Source organism: Pseudonaja textilis, chromosome Z (assembly GCF_049901715.1).
Source record: "Pseudonaja textilis isolate UNSWEBS1 chromosome Z, rPseTex1.2, whole genome shotgun sequence".
NCBI lineage: Eukaryota > Metazoa > Chordata > Lepidosauria > Squamata > Elapidae > Pseudonaja > Pseudonaja textilis.
The window spans coordinates 81,492,794-81,511,033 of NC_142008.1; positions in this window are offsets into that span (position 1 = coordinate 81,492,794).

Genomic DNA, 18,240 nt, shown 5'->3' on the forward strand with positions numbered 1-18,240 from the left:
GCCGACCAGTAGGCCCAGGAGGGGCTTATGGTCGGTGACCAGTTGAAAGAAGTGGCCAAAAAGGAATTCGTGAAACTTTTTCATGGCGCAACAGCTGCTAGGGCTTCCTTGTCTATTTGGCTGTAGTTTCGCTCCGTGGCCGAGGCGTCCTGGAGAAAAAAGCGATGGGGGCCTCGGCGCCATTGGGAGTCTGTGACTAAGGACCGCCCCAATTCCAAAGGGGATGCGTCTGCTGCCAGTACTAAAGGAAGGTTGGGGTCGGTGGATGAGTACTGCCTCTGGCGTAAGTAGTGATTTGTGGCGTTAAACGCCTGGTCTTCTTTGTGCCCCCAGTGCCACGGTGACTTTTTGTCTAGTAATCTGTGTAGGGGTTCGGCTACTGAGGCTTTATGGGGCAAGAAGGATGCATAAAGTTCAGCAGCCCCAAGAAAGCTTGTAGCTCCGTTTTGGAGGTTGGTGTGGGAGCTTCGTGGATTGCCCTAACCTTGGACTCCAGGGGTGAATGCCAGAGGCGTCAATTTTATAGCCCAGAAAGTCCACCTGTCTAGTGGCAATGGCGCATTTTCTTTTTTTAACTTGAGGCCATGCTGTCTGAACCTCTCTAACACTGCTCGCACTCTCTGGAAGAGTTGGGGTCTGTCCCTGGCCGAGACCAAGATGTCGTCGAAGTAGGGTACTACACCAGGAGGCCCTGTAAAATCCGCTCCATGAGGGATTGAAAAATACCGGGGGCAACACTTACGCCAAATTGGAGACGCTTGCATCGGAAGGCACCCCTGTGGTGACGATGGTCTGAAGTTCCGCTGTTTGGTTATCAACAGGGAACTGCTGATATGCTTGAGACATGTCCAATTTAGCAAAAATACTGCCCGGCTCGAATGTGTGTAATAAGTGCTGAATGGCGGGCACAGGGTGGCGCTAACTTGTAAATATTTATTGATTGTTGTCTTGTAGTCGAGCAAATTCTCAGGCTACCATCTTTTTAAGGGTGTGACAATGGCGTCTCCCACTTGGCGAAATCTGTTGGCTCAATGACCCCTTGTTTTAGTAGTTTATCCAATTCAGCGTCTAGTTTTGGTCGAATAGCAAATGGAACTCTACGTGGTTTTAATCTGATTGGGACTGCCTGGGGTCAACGGGTGAGCGAGATGGGGGTTCCATTATAACACCCCAGCTCCTCGCTGAACACATCTGCGTAGTCAGCGAATAAGGAGTCAGTGTCTGAGGTTGAGACAGCATGGACTCCTGTTAGCCCTAGGCCGAGGTGGGAAACCAATCGAGCCCCAATAAGGTGGGTAGATTGCCGTTAACTACCACTAGAGGTAGGTGGCCTTTAAAAGCTCTAAAACTGACAAAGAACTTGCCTCTGCCGATCACGGGAATGGCCTTCCCTGGTAGTCCTTCAGACCCGAACTGGCATCTCTGAAGCCGGGTAGTAGATAGGCTGGGATGGAGTCTCTTGAGGGTGCTCACGAGATTATTGAGAGCGCTGACCCTGTGTCAACCTCCATGTGCACGGTTTACCTTCTAGGGAAACGGAGAGAGAAATTTTACTAACAGTGTGGCAAATGCGCCTGGCAAGGCGGTGCGTGCGACAGTTTAATACTTGCCTCTGTGGTCCCGAGTGCGAGGACGGGGGTCTGTGTGCAGCGCTTTGAGGGCTTGGCAGACTCTCGCGAGGTGCCCCTCTTATGGCAGTTGTTGCAAGTGGCTCCTTTAAACTTGCAGGTGGCCCTTTGATGCGATCCCCCACAGGCTAGGCACAGTGTGATGTGCTTGGGTGGACGGTGTATTCTTGTTTGGCCCCTACCTGCGACCGTCTGTCGTTGGCGAGGCGGTGGGCGTCGTTTTCATCGTTGTGGGTTTCCTCCGCTTCCGCCTCTTCGGAATGGACTGGGAGCGATGCCAACTTGGCACTTGGGCCCTGAATTTCGGTGGCTGAGTTCGTTGCTAGCTCGGCTGCTAGGGCCTCCTCGACCGCTTGCGCGAGGTTGAGGTCTTTTTGCTAGCAGGCGCCTCTGTAGGTTGAGATCCTTGACCCACAAACTAATTGATCGAGGAGCATGTCCTCCAGGTATGTTCCAAACCCGCAGTGCAGGGCTGCTGTTCTGAGGCGGCCATATATTGATTGATGGTCTCCTTACTTGATTGCTTCCTCATACGGGCAGTGAACCTCCTGGCGATTTGTGAAGGCCTGGGAGCGTAGTGGTTAGTGAGGATCTCAAGCAACTTCCGGACCACGGGCGTTTTCAATTCTCTCGGTGCCACGAGTGCTGCGGCGGTATACGTAAGCGGTGGCTCCGCAGTAGATTAGGAAATAGGATTTTTCCGATGCTCTCCCGCATCCGCCAGGCCGACTGCATCTATGTAATGATTGAAGCGGTTCTTATACGATTCCCACTTCTCTTCATCTGGTTTAAATGCCGGGAATACTGGGTTGGAACTCATGGTGCTGGAGCGGCTGGGCTACCTGGAAAAAATCTCTCTGGGACAACAGGCGCTCGTGAGTTACTAGTGATATCAGCTCTGGAGAGGTTTTTCTACCCTCTCTTTTTCTCTCTGGGTTACCACGTTGGCTGCTAGCCGTTGGAGGTGTCTTGATTCGCGCCAAAAAGTGGGCGTTAGTGACTTCCTACAGCGCTGTGCTGTGTCTCCTACTGGCTCGAAATTCAAATGACACCCGTTTGAATTTCGCGCCAAATACTAGAGCGGCTGCGGCTACTGCAGCGCTTCACTTTCCCGTAGCGGGGCTAACAAGCGGCTACAGACGCTTCTAACTTTGAACCAGACCGCTTTCTCTGGCTGCGGATCAGCGTTTGCTCTTTTTGATCGTTCGTTTTGTTGGCTGACCGCTCTCTCTGGCTGCGGATCAGCATTTCCCTTATCGCCAGCCGATCGCTCTCTCTGGGCTGCGGATCGGTGGCTAGTGACTCAGCGGTTGCATGGTGCTTCTGGTAGCCATCCCATCCTCGTCGCCAGTGTTAAGTTTGAGCAATGAGAGGCTGAACCAGAGCATGAGTGCAACAATACTTTAATTTACAATAAAGGGCTGACCGTGCTTGCCACGCCTGGAACTGGCTCGCAGCAATCAGCAACTGGTTGGACCCCGCAGCCTGCTTTTATAGCTGGCTGCTGGAGAGAACCAACCAATGGGAATGGGGGAATAACGCCCACACAAGGTGAGTGGACCAGAGTGAGAACTCCTAGAGTTCTCAGGACATAACAGTGACCTTGTAGATTCCCTCCCACTCCTGGGGAAGGTTACTGCAAAATCCCATCCCCGCCACTTTCCAGCTCCATTCTCCTGTGCAGGGCAACAAAGAAGACCCAGACAAGCAGCTGGGACTTGGGAGGCAGAGAATACATGGGGGCAAGGGCAGTCAGATGTAGTATTTGCCAGTTCGCCGAACTACTCAAAATTTCTGCTATCAGTTCTCCAGGACTGATCAGAACCTGCTGAATACCACCTCTGATTCAGTGGTGTGAAAAGTAAGATCTTATGCTTAAGAAAAACGAAATGCATAGGTACAGAAAATGGGATACCTGGCTCAACAGCTGTAACTGTGAGAGTGATCTAGGAATCCTATTAGACAATCACTTAAGCCAAGAGTGTACTGCAGCTACCAAAAAACAACAACAATGCAATCTTGGAGATAATATTAAGATCTTGTATTGCTTCATAATGCACTGGTAAGACTACACTTGGAATATACCAGTTTTGGTCACCATGATAAAAAAAAGGATGTTGAGACTCTAGAAATAGTGCAAAAAAGAGCAGCAATGATGATTAGGAGACTGGAGGTGGGGGAGGATTACATCGCCAGAAAAGATTGAAAAATGCAGATCTGCCTGTGACTCACCTAATGCATTATTTTTTTCAGAATTAATCCAAGGGAGTTGTCATGTGTATTCAGGTTAAGACATATTAAGAAAACAGTCTAGTATTTGCCATAATTCCTATACTTAGTAGTATAGTAAACAATACAGCCATTCAAATACTTCTTAAATTGTTCCACTTTAATGCATTGATAATAAAAATAACCAAGCATTCTTAGGGAGAAGAAAACACTGAATTCTACATATTGATCAATAATAAAATAAATAACTTAGCAGCTTTGTCTCAATATAGATATAAAAAGAAGCAATTAAGACATCTATAGAAACATATCAAAGTACTAAGTAAATAAAAATAGAGAGCTATAAGTGATAATTTTAGGGTTCTTCAACTCTAGCCCTCCTGAGAAATTTTAAGAGGAAAATTAATATAATTTTTTGTTGAGGAAAATATTTCTTTTAGGCCTCAGCACAAAGTATAAACGTTTATCCTTGATATTAAGTTTTTCAGGAAATGTAAGTAGTTTGCCTTTTGTAAATATGCCAATAAAGGAAACTTGCCCCTTCTTTTTTCAGAAGAATGTAGGGGAAGAATGGAGACATTATTTCTATTCCATATGCTAGTTTCTCCTTAGCATTGCTCCTAATTTCAAAATTCTATTAAAAAGAGTGGAGAAAGGACAACTTGAGAAACAAGTTAATACTCTACTTAGCGAGCCTACACCAAATAACTAGCATATACCACCTCTAAATCCTTTCCCTTATCTACTTTACTAGATAATTTTAGAGAGAAAATGAGAATTGGCTTTCCTTCAAAGTCTTGATGAAGGAAAAATTGCAGCTGTATGCTGCTAACAAACTGCAATATGAGCACCTAGCACACTTCTATAGCAACCTTCATTTTCCTTATGACTACACATATGCAGCAAAATGTAATTGTAATTGTCTGTAATTATCACAACAGCAAAATCCATAGCCAAAAATCCAGTATTATCCCGCCAAAAATCAAACTACCCACTTCAAACCACTTAGTTCTACCAAAATATCTAAAGCAATTCCTCATTACAAGGAAAACTTTTCTTCTCTCATAAATCATTATTGATTTTGTTTCATAGATATTACTTGGTTCCCTGGTGTTCTTCCCTGTTGTGTTAAGTAATTCGGCAAAGCTGTAAATTAAACCATTCCTGAAATCACGTGACAGTCCTACTGAACTGGAAATCAAAATATATAAGGCAGACTACAGTCTTTAAGAAATCAGAATACTCTGGTATGAAACATATACTTTATTAATTAATGAGATAAAAGACAAAAAGAACTAAAATGAACCTACTTAAAAGCTAGGGAAAAGAAGTATGACATAAATTGCTTTGATATCCAATGGCCCATTAAAAGAAAATGTGTATGTTAGTAAATGCACTTGAAGCATGATACAAACAAGTTTTCTCTCCACATCTGTCCCTACATATTCTCTCCTTATTAAGCAACAGTATTAGCAACAGGTCACCACCTATTTCGATTTCAATAACAAACTTGCCAATGCCACCCTGAAGTCCAAATGTTTGGCTTAACAAGATCGATCATACAATGATGCAATGTATCATTGTATTATCAATCTTGCTGGACTAAATGATACAATGAGGATCATAAGTTGTTGCATAAAATCTACCCCTACTTGCTGGCTCCCCGTCTTGAGCCACATTGCACCACCAGCTCTAAGAAGGCAGAAAGCCTTAGTGAAAGAATACAACAAAATTATGAGAAACCCATTTCTTCCTGTGCACACTGATCTTCCTGATCTATCAATTGGCAGGCTTAAATCCAGGAAGCCCTGTCTGGCACTTGTTCAATAGCTGTCTATCAAATTTGACATCAACACACAGTAAAAAGCTAAATGGGCTGCTGAACACCCAAATACAGGCAGTTATGTAGATGACCCCAAGCAAAAGCTGCCAGGTGTTGACCTTCTCGCCAACATTGGTCAACTCTGAGCAGGATCCATACCAACATGGTGTCTGTCTGCCAGGACTCATTGTTTAAGTGGGGTCTTGTCTCTACCCCTCAGTATGATTGTGGAGCTCCTCGACAAAATATCTATCACATTGTGTCTGAATTTGCATCAAGAGCTTACACTAGGCCAATGTCTGATTTTTTTCAACATAGACCACCCTGTCCTTGAATGGCTGGAAGGACTGGATATTAACATTTGAATTACTATAAGTCCACGTATTTGCCATATGCTAAATACAGTAAATAAATTGGTATTAGTACAAATTTTAGTTTAGAAGAGAAAAATCAGATAGTGGAATAAAATATATTCCTACATAACAAAATAATTTATAACTTTCTTGATATCCACTCAGCTCTAGCTGGCAGCCAACTCACTAGTGTAAGCTCAGTTGTTAAACATAGGCTCTAACCAACACACAACACAGATGCAAGAAAGGTTGCAGATATGGAAGAATCTGATAAGCATCATCCAAAAAGCATTGCTTAGACTGGTGAGAGTGAACTTATGACATGTATGTCATAGGTGATACGACACAATGTTTTGGGTGGCATTCACAACATCCAACTATTCTCCAAAGCATGTTTAATTGGCATGTGCTTCATGCAGCCTCCAGACACCCCCTGGAACTCACAAAACCCCCTGAACCTCCAAAATTTGAGCAAGAACAGAGTATGCTTTTGTGTAATTTTTGGAGGGTGTATGATAATGCAGTATATCCCTGCACAGGGATACTCTCTGGAAGTCTTACAAGAATAGAGCACGCTTTTGTACAGTTTTGATAGGTTACAGGGCCCATGGAAGAGCATTCTTTGAAGTCGCTTCAAGAACAAAGGCCTCAGGCAACACAGAACAGCCTCAGTAGGCCACAGAGGCCTGAAAACTGAAAGGGAGCACTATCTAAGGGCAAGTTGTGCATGGCAGATCCTGAGGCACAGGGCAATTACTCCATTCTCTAATGGGGAATTTTTATTAAATGGCAGTGATGACATAAGGACTGAAGTCTGGGCCTCTACTACAAGCCCTCCATTAGTACTGCTGCCAAGGACTACTGTTCATGATGGCCTAGATGAGAACGGAGAGACATAGAAAATTGTTGTTTTTGTTTGAGATGAGGGTTATACATCACTACAGTCAAATTAGGCATTTTCCAAATTTTTGACACGAAGGTTTGCCATCAATGACCTAGACAATTTGATCTTGGCCCAAAAAAACTTTTATTTTTCCAAATATATACTGGATGCATTGGTTAGTTGATCAAGTTTACAAATCAATATATTTCTGATTACTGAAATATAAGTTCTTATAGGCTATCAATAAATAAATTAATATTCACTTTGAAAATCCACCTCTACAGCAGGAATAAGTTCAGTGAGTCTTCCCAGGAGGAAATATTCTGGGGAACAACAGTTTCACTATGCTACAAGTGACACACATCATCTCTCTCATTCTATTCTTGAACATTTTTTTTCCAGTGACCAGAAAAAGTCAATTACAGTATGCTATTTTCTTGCTTAAACACCTTGATTTAATCTAGCCCAATAACCAAACTCTTCTTATCTAAATAGGAAGGTGCATGGGGAAATATTTCTCTATTATAAATAGAGGCATCTACAATGAAAAAACTCTTTGCCAGAAGTTAAGATAACTAAATACCTTTAATATGCAATTTTTCCTCTAAAACACATTGTGACTTCATATTTATCACCAAATAAGATACAATGAGATGTGGAGAAGAGTGACTTAAATTCTTCAAGAACTCTAAAACAGTTGCTTTTATTAGTTCAACATAAAAATTCATATTGAGTAGCACCAAAACAACAATATATTCAGGGATGGGATTCAAATTTTTTAAGAACAGGTTCTGTGAGCGTGGCTTAGTTGGTGGGCATGGCTTGGTGGTCATGTGACTGACTGGGTGTGGCCAACTCAACATCACTCACATTGAGGCATGCATCTCCTCGCCTGGCCTCTCATGATTGTGGGGATGCTGCAACAGTCGTAAGTGTGAAAAATGGTCATAAGTCACTTTTTTTAGTGCCATTGTAATTTTGAATGGTCACTCTACACAAGCAAAGTACCAGTAAAGGAGGAAAAAAATCCGCCAGAGATGTTCCAGAGCCAGGAAGTCTAGTCCTGCCAAGAATGTAATAAGGGTTAACGGAGAGGCAGTTTCTGTAAGCAACACCAGAATGTTTCCTTCCTGCCTTCCTTACAGGATTAGGCCAGTAATTTATTCTAATAACCGGTTCTCTGAACTGCTTAGAATGTTAACAACCGGTTCTAGAGAATAGGTGCAAACCTGTAGAATCCCACCCCTGAATATATTGCATTGTAGCATATCCTCAACTCTTTCCTGTAAGACTTCACAGCATTTTTAACAACACAGAAGAGGTGAAAAAAGTATAAATTGCATTAATGCAGAAATAAGACATTGTAAAATATATTCAGTGCATTCGAGGAATTGGCAGATTATGTAATCAAATATATTCATAGTATATTACTTAAAATGAAAAACTTAAAACTTTAAAGTTTTAACTTAGAAGTTCCATCATCCTCAAGTTATGAGTATAATACAAAAATACAACAGAATACATGATATATAAAGAGGATGTACAATTAGTCCAGGATTCAGCAGCCAGGCTATTTTCCAAGGAGCAAATAAAAGGATGCTGAATAAATCAAATATTCTGTTATTGACTGCAGACCAATGAATAAATCCTTGCTGACTGCATGGCCCCAAAGAATGCCTGTTATTAACACACAAAATATTATTTAAGAGTTATTTAGTGCATCAATTTAACCTGCATGATTAGGCTAGCTGAGTGTGTTATAATTGGGCATTATCATTTGTCTCTTGCCAGAGCAAATGGCTCAGTTGGAATGGATCCCAAACTGCAGAACGCAAGATTCATATAATGGTACTAACAACTACGATGGATCAATTAAATAATTAGTGAAGTTACTGATGAAAATATTGCATAATGAATGTTCAACTCCAATGAAAAGAAATGAAAAATCTCATAGCTAGAGAGAATTCATGCCAACATGAATTCAGATAGTGTCATAAACTTTACCCATACTTTTAAGGTTGGGGGCCAATGATTTAGAACAATATCTACTTTTTCAGTGTGTTGACTTATACCAGACTGGGCAGCCATATTTGTCTGCCGAGTAGCAAAGAGATAAAGCTATTGTCTTAAGGACCCTTAAGAGCTCATTAATTTCCTAAGGATATTATTTCATGCACTGACCTTCAGTTTAGTGTTGGTAGAATGCTGCTTATATGTTAGCCCTATCTAGAGTGATCCCCTAAATATTTAGTGTTGTAGTAATGGTCCAGTAATGTCCCTTTCCATATAATATGTAGCTTCCAAGTAACCTGCTAATTGCAAAGATGGAAGGCTTGAGTTATTGCCGGATTTGGTAGAACTATGGCATTAGAAGTGGTAGATATATGGTTATACCACAATTTTCCAGAGCTTTTAAAATAAATATTAGTAATTTGCATAATGAAATAATGTCACCAATAATCCATTCATTACCTATCATTTGTAAAAGTCATTTTGTTTGTCTTTTGTTTAATATATGCATGTTGGTAAAATATTCATTTCACCATTTTATATTTATATCAGTGTAAGGCTGTCAAGTGAAATAAAACCATATTTCTCATTGGAAGCACTAATAGTGAAGCTAAAGTTTAAATATATGGTGTGCATTACAAAAAAAAAAAAGCCAATGGAGAAAAACCTGGTATTTGGAAAAAATGAAAATAACAGAAAACAGTTTTAGAATGGCTTTTGAATATTTGAATCTCATTGGAAGGCTTTGGGAGGATCTCAAAGAAGCCGTTCCTACAAAGTGACTTAACATTGTTTCTGAATTAGAATTGTTCCTCAAGGGAAAGGGGACAGGTCCTAAATGAAGCACAGAATGAAAGGGACCAGAATAGAAAGAGGAAAACTTTGGAAGCTATCAATTCTGCCAAAGGAGAGATTACAAGCTACTGGCTAAAGAGGTGTTCAAACATGGTTATCAGTTTATTATTCAGGCATAAACATTGCTTCAGTCATTACTGATCCAAAGTATCATACCCTTCATTTCAGTAACCAGCTTAAAAAATTCAATAGCAAAATATAATAACAGAAGCCAAATTACATAACAGTGAGGAATAATCACACCAAAATTGTACGAACCAAAACTTCCGTTGTGCTTAACTTTTCACCTTGTAGAAATTTTACCAGTTCAGCTAGGGATATACTAAAACATGTAATTCACTGAAACATACAAGTTCCATTTCTGATTTATTGAAATATACACTGGTCCTAAACTTTTCCATGGAACTGCAGTAGTAATATAACAAAAAGGATCTGAAGCCATGCCAGCAAAAAATAATAGGAGGAAGTGCGATCATAAGGAATGGTAGCCTGCCACCAACTGGATCTTCTGATTTTTACATATGTTTTCCTCTACCCTCCATCTTATGCTTGCCTTCTATATCTGGTGGTTGTTTGACCTAGGCTGTTTGAAATACCCTTTGCAGCTTTTCATTTTATAAAGTATTACAAGACCCAATTCTCAAAAGGTCACGAGTAAATATCAGATCAGACCAGGGGTGGGATTCTACCAATTTGCACCTATTCACTAAGCCGGTTAACTTTCAAAGCAGTTCAGAGAACCGGTTGCTAGAAGAAATTACTGGCCTAATCCTGTAAGGAAGGCAGGAAGGAAACATTCTGGTGTTGCTTACAGAAACTGCCTCTCCATTAACCCTTATTACATTCTTGGCAGGACTAGACTTCCTATCTCAGGAACTTCTCTGTAGTTTTTTTTTCCTCCTTTGCTGGTACTTTGCTTGTGTGGAGTGACCATTCAAAGTTACAATGGCACTGAAAAAAGTGACTTATGACCATTTTTCACACTTACAACTGTTGCAGTCATGAGAGGCCAGGCAAAGAGATGCGTACCTCGATGTGAGTGATATTGAGTTTGCCACACCCAGCCAATAACATGACTACCAAGCCATGCCCACCAATTAAGCCGCACCCACAGAACCAGTTGTTAAAAAATTTGAATCCCACCCTGGGTCAGACCATTCATTACCAAAACAAGAAACAATGGAAACATTCTTCCCACCAATTAAAGGGACTGTCAGCCTGTTACACTCCAGTAATGGGAAAGAGAAAGGTACAAGAAGTATCTGTTTAGAAGTTGTTTCCTTCATAATCAAAATACTCATCATGTACACACCATGCATAAACCCCATCATTCACCCAAGGAAAATTTTAAAAGAAATAGTTAAAATTCCATTGTGGGAAACTATACAGTTTGCCTGTGGCACCAGCTAAACATTTAGAGGATAAATTTAAGGACAGTACCCTCAGCTAGACCAAATTCATTCTATACAAGTAGGGGCCTTTTTTCCTATATCATATAACTGAAGTGACTTCCCTTTGCCACTAGTCACATCACTCTCCCCTAAGTATAGCTCTGCTGGGGAGATATTTACTGGCTGGTTAGCTAAAATTACTCTAGCTGAACCAAAGGGACTGGAAATGAGGTCATCCAGAATTATAGAATGCTATGCATCAATGGAGAAGAAGGTTGGTTATTGAATATGTGATGGAAGTAAGACTTGCATAAGAATAATTGGATACTTTGCAGATGGTTTAACATTGAGCCTTTCTATCTTGAAAATAAATGAAAAATAAACTGTATTATATACTGTATTCAAAAATTGAAGAAAATGCTGCATATTCTGTGTTGAGTAATGATTTGAGTATGCGTAGGGGAAAGTATTCATTTATACACCTGTGGGGGCAATATCTTAATACCCTGTTAATTTTTAATTCCTGACAGGCTCCAAGGTTACAACACTATCCCTTGGTGAATAATAGCTAAATATAATTTTAACAAGATGCCCTTGCCCCCAGGAGATGGGTTTTCCTATAACATATGGAAAATGATGATAGCTTCATCTATGTAATGGAAAATATGGTTCACCTTTTTACAACTTATTACTTCCTTCACGTGTCTCTTGACAAATCTCAAATGAAGCTTTGCCTCATTGGAAGATGAAAAAATACACTTTGTCACAAAGTTGTAAAAGGACTTTACAAAATTAAGTTCACCTCAGAGTAATTAAAAATTCCTAAAACAATGGCTATTTTTAATCTGACTTAGGAAAGATTTGTGAATGAGGAGTAATGACATGAAGTTAATTTAGTAGTAAATTTCCTATTTAGACATGGCAAATTATTTCCCTTTTATCTTAGCATCAATTTTATGAGAGGGGACACATTCTATAATTAAGAATAAAGAATACCTTTAGCTACTTTATTTATCATGTCAAATGTCAGATTATCTAAGTGAAATTTCATTTACAAATAGTTACTTATATATCGTTACTTTGTCATCAACACAATGTATTACACATCACCAAGAATCATATGTGCAAGAATTCTTTTTGTTTAATGGTCTCTTTAAAATAATTCCCCTACCATTTCAGTTGATCCTATGTGGCATTTGGCATCCTATGTGGCATTCATTAGAATTATAAACTGTAGTTAGTCTAACAAGGTTTGGAAACATAACCTGGAACATCTTAAGATATCCATAAAATCTTTTTTTTTTAAATGCAAATATATCAGTAAAGAAAATTCTTAGGCAGGATCCTACAAGTTTTGGTGCTATTTAAAGTTATGTAAACCTATACCATTTTATACATAAAACATGTCTTCTTACAGTTGCGCTGAGCACACAACTGTAAACAGGAGCTTGGCATCACCTGAGGGTTTCTGGTGAAGATGTACCCTATATTGCTTGTGTAGTAATGTTCTACTGTTAGTAACTATGGATGAAGCGCTGAAAAAGTATTTCTCTGATAGCAATAGGCAGCCTTCCTATTCACCAGAAAATATTTTGTTTGCATTCTAAAGAGATATAAAATTCAATTTAATAATTTTAGACTAAAATTGGGAATTGTTTCCACATCAAGAATGAATAAAGGAACATTTTATTCATTTTATTAATATAATCAAACAAAGACTAAGATTCCAATACCAGTATATAACAAAAAATTAATAATTAACAGATGCAAACACCACACAGTAAAAAATCAAATAAAACCTTGCAAATGAAGGTATGACATAACAATTGTATCACTCTGAGAACTTAAGACAAAGTAGACTATATACCATTCAAACAATAAAAAGTTTACAAGTATATAGGTAAGCTTCCTGTTAAATCAGACTTGTACTACAACATTTACATTTAAATAAAATCTGGTTAAGAAACATGAGCACTCTGTTACTCAACTTAGACAAATTCTGAAAACTCTTTTAGAATTGTACTTGGCTGCTGATTTAATCATTTTCTAAGGAACAGGAAGGATGAAATATACCAATTGTTTCATTCAGAAAAAGATCCTCTCTTGGATACAACATTTTTGTTATAAACCATAAAATGTTATAGGCCTCTGAGAAAAAAAAGCTAGCATTCTTTAAAAATCATTTGAATAGAGATTTATGCTAAATAAACATTACAATATAAAAATGCATACACACACAGATTACACAGAAGTGTTTTTATATTTTCAAAACTTTCCCATTTCAGAACAAAATGCTAAGACCAAGGCAACTTCCTCCAATCAAGGGGGTACAAATAGATTTCATTTAGATCCAAATGACTCTAAATTTTTGGACCCCTTTAAAAATACATGCCTTTCACAAAGATGTTTATAAAAGCAATTAATGTACTTTTCAGTTGTACTAAGCTGCAGTGACTACAACTACATTCTGAAAACCAACACTATTGGCAACTATTAAACGCCCTCCCCGCAAAGGGCACCACTGATTCTTACTTAGATGAAGGAGACCTGATTCTCTGTAGGTTGAATCATTTCACTCATAGGGTCTCTGTAGGTTCAATCATTTCACTCATAGGGTAAGTCAGAATTATACAATCATAATAGGCCAATTTTCCTGCTGTGCAAAGCGCTAATCAAATAATATTTGTTTACAAATAAACATCCCAATAGTATCAATGGCCATTGGTAAATTAACTAAAGTTTCTTCTAAATGTCATTCTAAATTTCATTTATGCCTTACAAAACAAAGAATCCCAAAATAGCAAGTAACCAAAAACTATGTATCAAATTAATCCATCAAGTATTTCTCAACTTTCTCTTCCCTCTTCCAAATTTTACTATGGCATTCTAAAACAATGGTCTGCTCAATTGCACAAAATCAATCATTCCTGCAGCCTGAGTTCTGTATTGACATTGAAGGATGTGGCCTGAATTACATCATTTTGTCTCATTAATTAAATCTTAAACTGGTGTAAATGAAAAGACTATGGATTTTGGCTCAGCAAATCAGAGTGCTTCTCAGTGACGAAATACTGTCGCAATGAACATATAGAAATTTCAGCTTATAATACATTAATTGTGAAACTAACTAAAACAGAACAGTTTAAAGAGGGATTGCTGATAAAAATTATTCCCCAAGGAAAAAGAATTAAACTTTCCACTCATGTTTAAGACTGTTTTCTAGATCCAAGAATATGCTCTAACAGCAGGTGGGCTTTTGATAATATAACATAATTACAGTATGTAATGGGAGTATGATTAGTAGCTATCATTACTACAATTGTATCATACTTTTTGTCCAGAAATTCAAGGAGGCTTAGATAGCAGTACCCCTTCATTTTTTTCCTGCAACACTTGGTTGGGCTCAAAAAGAACAACTGACCACATTCACGCAGAATATTCATGTTCAGAGATGAACCAGAACTTGTCACTGCCTTAACCATTATACAAACTGGTACTCACTATGATCAAAAAAGTATTATTTTTCAAAACAATGTCCTTATAAACAAGTATTACTGCCCACTTAGAACTATGGCTAATAAAATATCATAAAGGACCCTAAAGTTCAGTGAAATAATTTGGAACCTATTTTATTTTTGTAGGAAGGCAAGGACAACAGGGCAACAGTTCTGTTCTGCTTTTGGGAGTCAACTGAAGCTCTGCTCCCAAATGTTTTCCACTGTTCTGGAATGCTGTACAGATTGGTGTTATAGCAATTTTACTTCCCTTTTTACTGTTTACCCAAAACACTGTAGTAGAAAAGGCAGTCTGAGAGAACCAAAAAACTTACCTTCACATCAGAACAGTCTGTAAGGTCAAAACACTATCAGTTGCCTAGACCAGGGGTAGGGAAACTTGGCTCTTTTATCACTTATGGACTTCAACTCCCAGAATTTCTGAGTGAGCTATAAAAGGTTCCCCATCCCTGGCCTACTGGTTTTTCAGTTGTGGGGGAAATCAATTTTTGACTTGAATGGGACTGTTTAATATACAAATGTAGGACACATCTTAAAGCAATCAGATGGAGTGATATGAAAAACCAAGATTCTTAATTTTACCACTAGTTATCATTGCCTCAAACGGAGCAATTATGTGATCATCTTTTCTAAGTTACCTAGCCTAGTGATCCCTGTATTTCTAAGAAAGCAATCATGTTCATGGTAATGGATATGAAATTCATTATGAACACCCTATCCTTTTGCACAACTTCCTTTCAAACTATTTATGTGGAAGACGAAGATGTATTGCATTCCCAGTCACAAACTTATGATTTTTTAAATTATACACAACACAGAAGAATGCAACTCTTGCTATTTCCAGAATGAGTAAAGCTTTGGATGAGGCCCCCAACCAAACTGGGCAGTCTTTGAACATGCCTGTTACAAGTTATTAACAATTCAATTGATTCTGAAATATTAAAAAATCACACCTTGCTTATTTGGGAGTAAATAACTCTTAAGTTCTGCTTCTCAACATATGTTCATTATTCTTCCCAATAATAAGCCAACTAAAAAGCTACGGTATCAATTAGATTGTAACCAGCATTGACAGACAAGAGAACAACATTGGCACGTCCAGAATAACTTCTTGTTTGGTAGCAAATTTAAAAATAAAAATGTCTGAGGGTGAGGTAACATGAAATGAAGTCCAACAGGATACAGAATTTAAAAAGTACCTGGGCATGGAGGAACATCAATACCCAAGCTATGGGCTTATAATCCTTCAGTTTTTGTATCATTGTTTCCTATTAGTGTTGGTATTACTTATCAAATGTATATCCTCCCTTTTCATCCCAAAAAAGATATTCAAACACCAGTGTTACAACAATAAAATGAAATAAAATACAAATGAAAATCATTAAAATTAGTTAAATCTAATAATAAATCTACCTAGCATACTAAAAAGTTTAGTTGTAATTGTACTGTCATGCTATTTTTCCTATCAGATATTGAATATTTCATGGAGACAGAAAAAGGCAAATCAGTTGTTAGAAAAGGTATTAACATTATACTTCTCTTGAGTGGCAAGAATAAGGCCTACCACACAACACAACATGGTGTGATGGTTCTACAGTTTTCCTCTAAAATATGGCTTGTGAGAGCTTTATAGGAAGCTATGGAGATGTTTTACAAAAAGAATTGGCATAGTACAGAAGAAACATATAATTTTAACAAGATATATAGACTACTAACCAATATTTGGTTTTCATTGATTTATTTTATCTTGAATTCAGCTGATTACAGGTGGAAAGATCTAAATTGCTTTTGACAATTTAGACTTTATATCATCAGTCAAAAAAAAAAAATCCTGATTCTAAATCACAATAAAAACTAACACTGTAAAATAACCAAAGACTTGAAATTTGTTAGAAAGGGATTTTTTAGAATGCTCAGGCCAAAAAGGGATCACTATTTTCAGCCACTTTATTTCTAATTGTTGTTTTAAATACAGAATTTTGAATATGATTTATCTAGGACATTTGTTTGGCAATTTAAACATGCATGATGCTTTAGCAACCTGAGAGGAAATTTAGGATTCTTAATGCTTATGGGGAAACCAACAATCTAATGTTATAAGGAATTAAAAATAAAATGCAAATTAGCCTTAGTGATATACCCAACTTGTGGAATGAAGAATTCAAATGCACAATTTTGAAGAACCAACGCATCCAGCTGTTAATAAATTTAAACTATACTTATTATTGAAAGGTGAAATTATCAGAAAATGTGTTGTGTTTATTGAACCTCTCAAATAATGTTTTAAAACTTTTGGATTTTTTTCCCATTCTGGCATGACAACAAATTTGAGGGTTCTTCAATTTATATAAGCTTGTCTTGTCCTCAGTTTGGTTTCAAATTACTACATAAGTCACTATAACTTTGGAAATATAATATTTGACCTTAACATGAACTATATTTCAAAAACACTGATTTTGTCATTTTATAAAGAGCTTTTGCTCTATTAAGCCTGGGGCAAATCCAAGAGGATAATTTTACATACATGAAACAAAGCTTATCTTCTGATTTTAAGGAGTAGATTCACAGTATGAATCTGTATATTAGTAAAGGTTCAGCAGTTTTGGTGGAAACTGTAACATTGTAATCTTCTGCGCCGGCGCACGGGGGGGGGGGGGGGGGGGGGGGGGGGGGGGGGGGGGGGGGGGGGGGGGGGGGGGGGGGGGGGGGGGGGGGGGGGGGGGGGGAAGGGTTTTTTTGTTCCACATACTTTCTTCAGTATTAGTATACAGATTCACTTCTTCAATTGTTACCCACTCTGTCATTCTCTAGATTTGCTGACATAAGCTTGGTTATCTATAGTTGTGCTTCACAATCCTCCTAAGGTACAGAAGAAAATAGGGTGTATTATATGGACCTCTGAATTTGATTGGTTGAGTAATTTATCTCATATTGGACCAAAACAATTGTGTTATAGCCAAATTGAGACTTTGGGCAATTGCAACACTTGGACTAAATATTTGAAAATGTTTGTTATGGAAAATGTTTGCTACAGAATTTCTCTGATTAGTGTAGTAAATCTTTGACAAAGAAATTGTGGGACAAAACTAATGTTGCTTCAGTTATGCTTTAACTACTGCTTATCTGAGTGCATATCTTCCACCTATTTCAATATATAATTTGTAAATAATAAGTTATAAGGAAGGATTGTGAAGAAATTATTACTGAGGACAGTTTTACCAGGAACATTCTACTATTTGAAGACCCTAGGAGTACAGCCTAAAAGCCTTTTCCCATTTGCACCCATATCTCAGTGGTGTCTCCCTCTGTCTCTCTCTTCCCTCCCTCCCTCTCTCCCTCCCTCTCTCTTTACATTGCTGCATTTAACACACACCTTGGCAGTTTAAACTCTGTCAAGTGTTGAAATAATCTTCTCCCCATAAGTAAGCAGCAAAGTCCTGGACATTTTATTGGAAGCCATCTGACATATATTTAAAAAACAATTAGGTCAGTGTTGCATTCATGTGATCCACAGAAAATGGAATTACTTTTCTTATACTCCTAGACTCTCACTG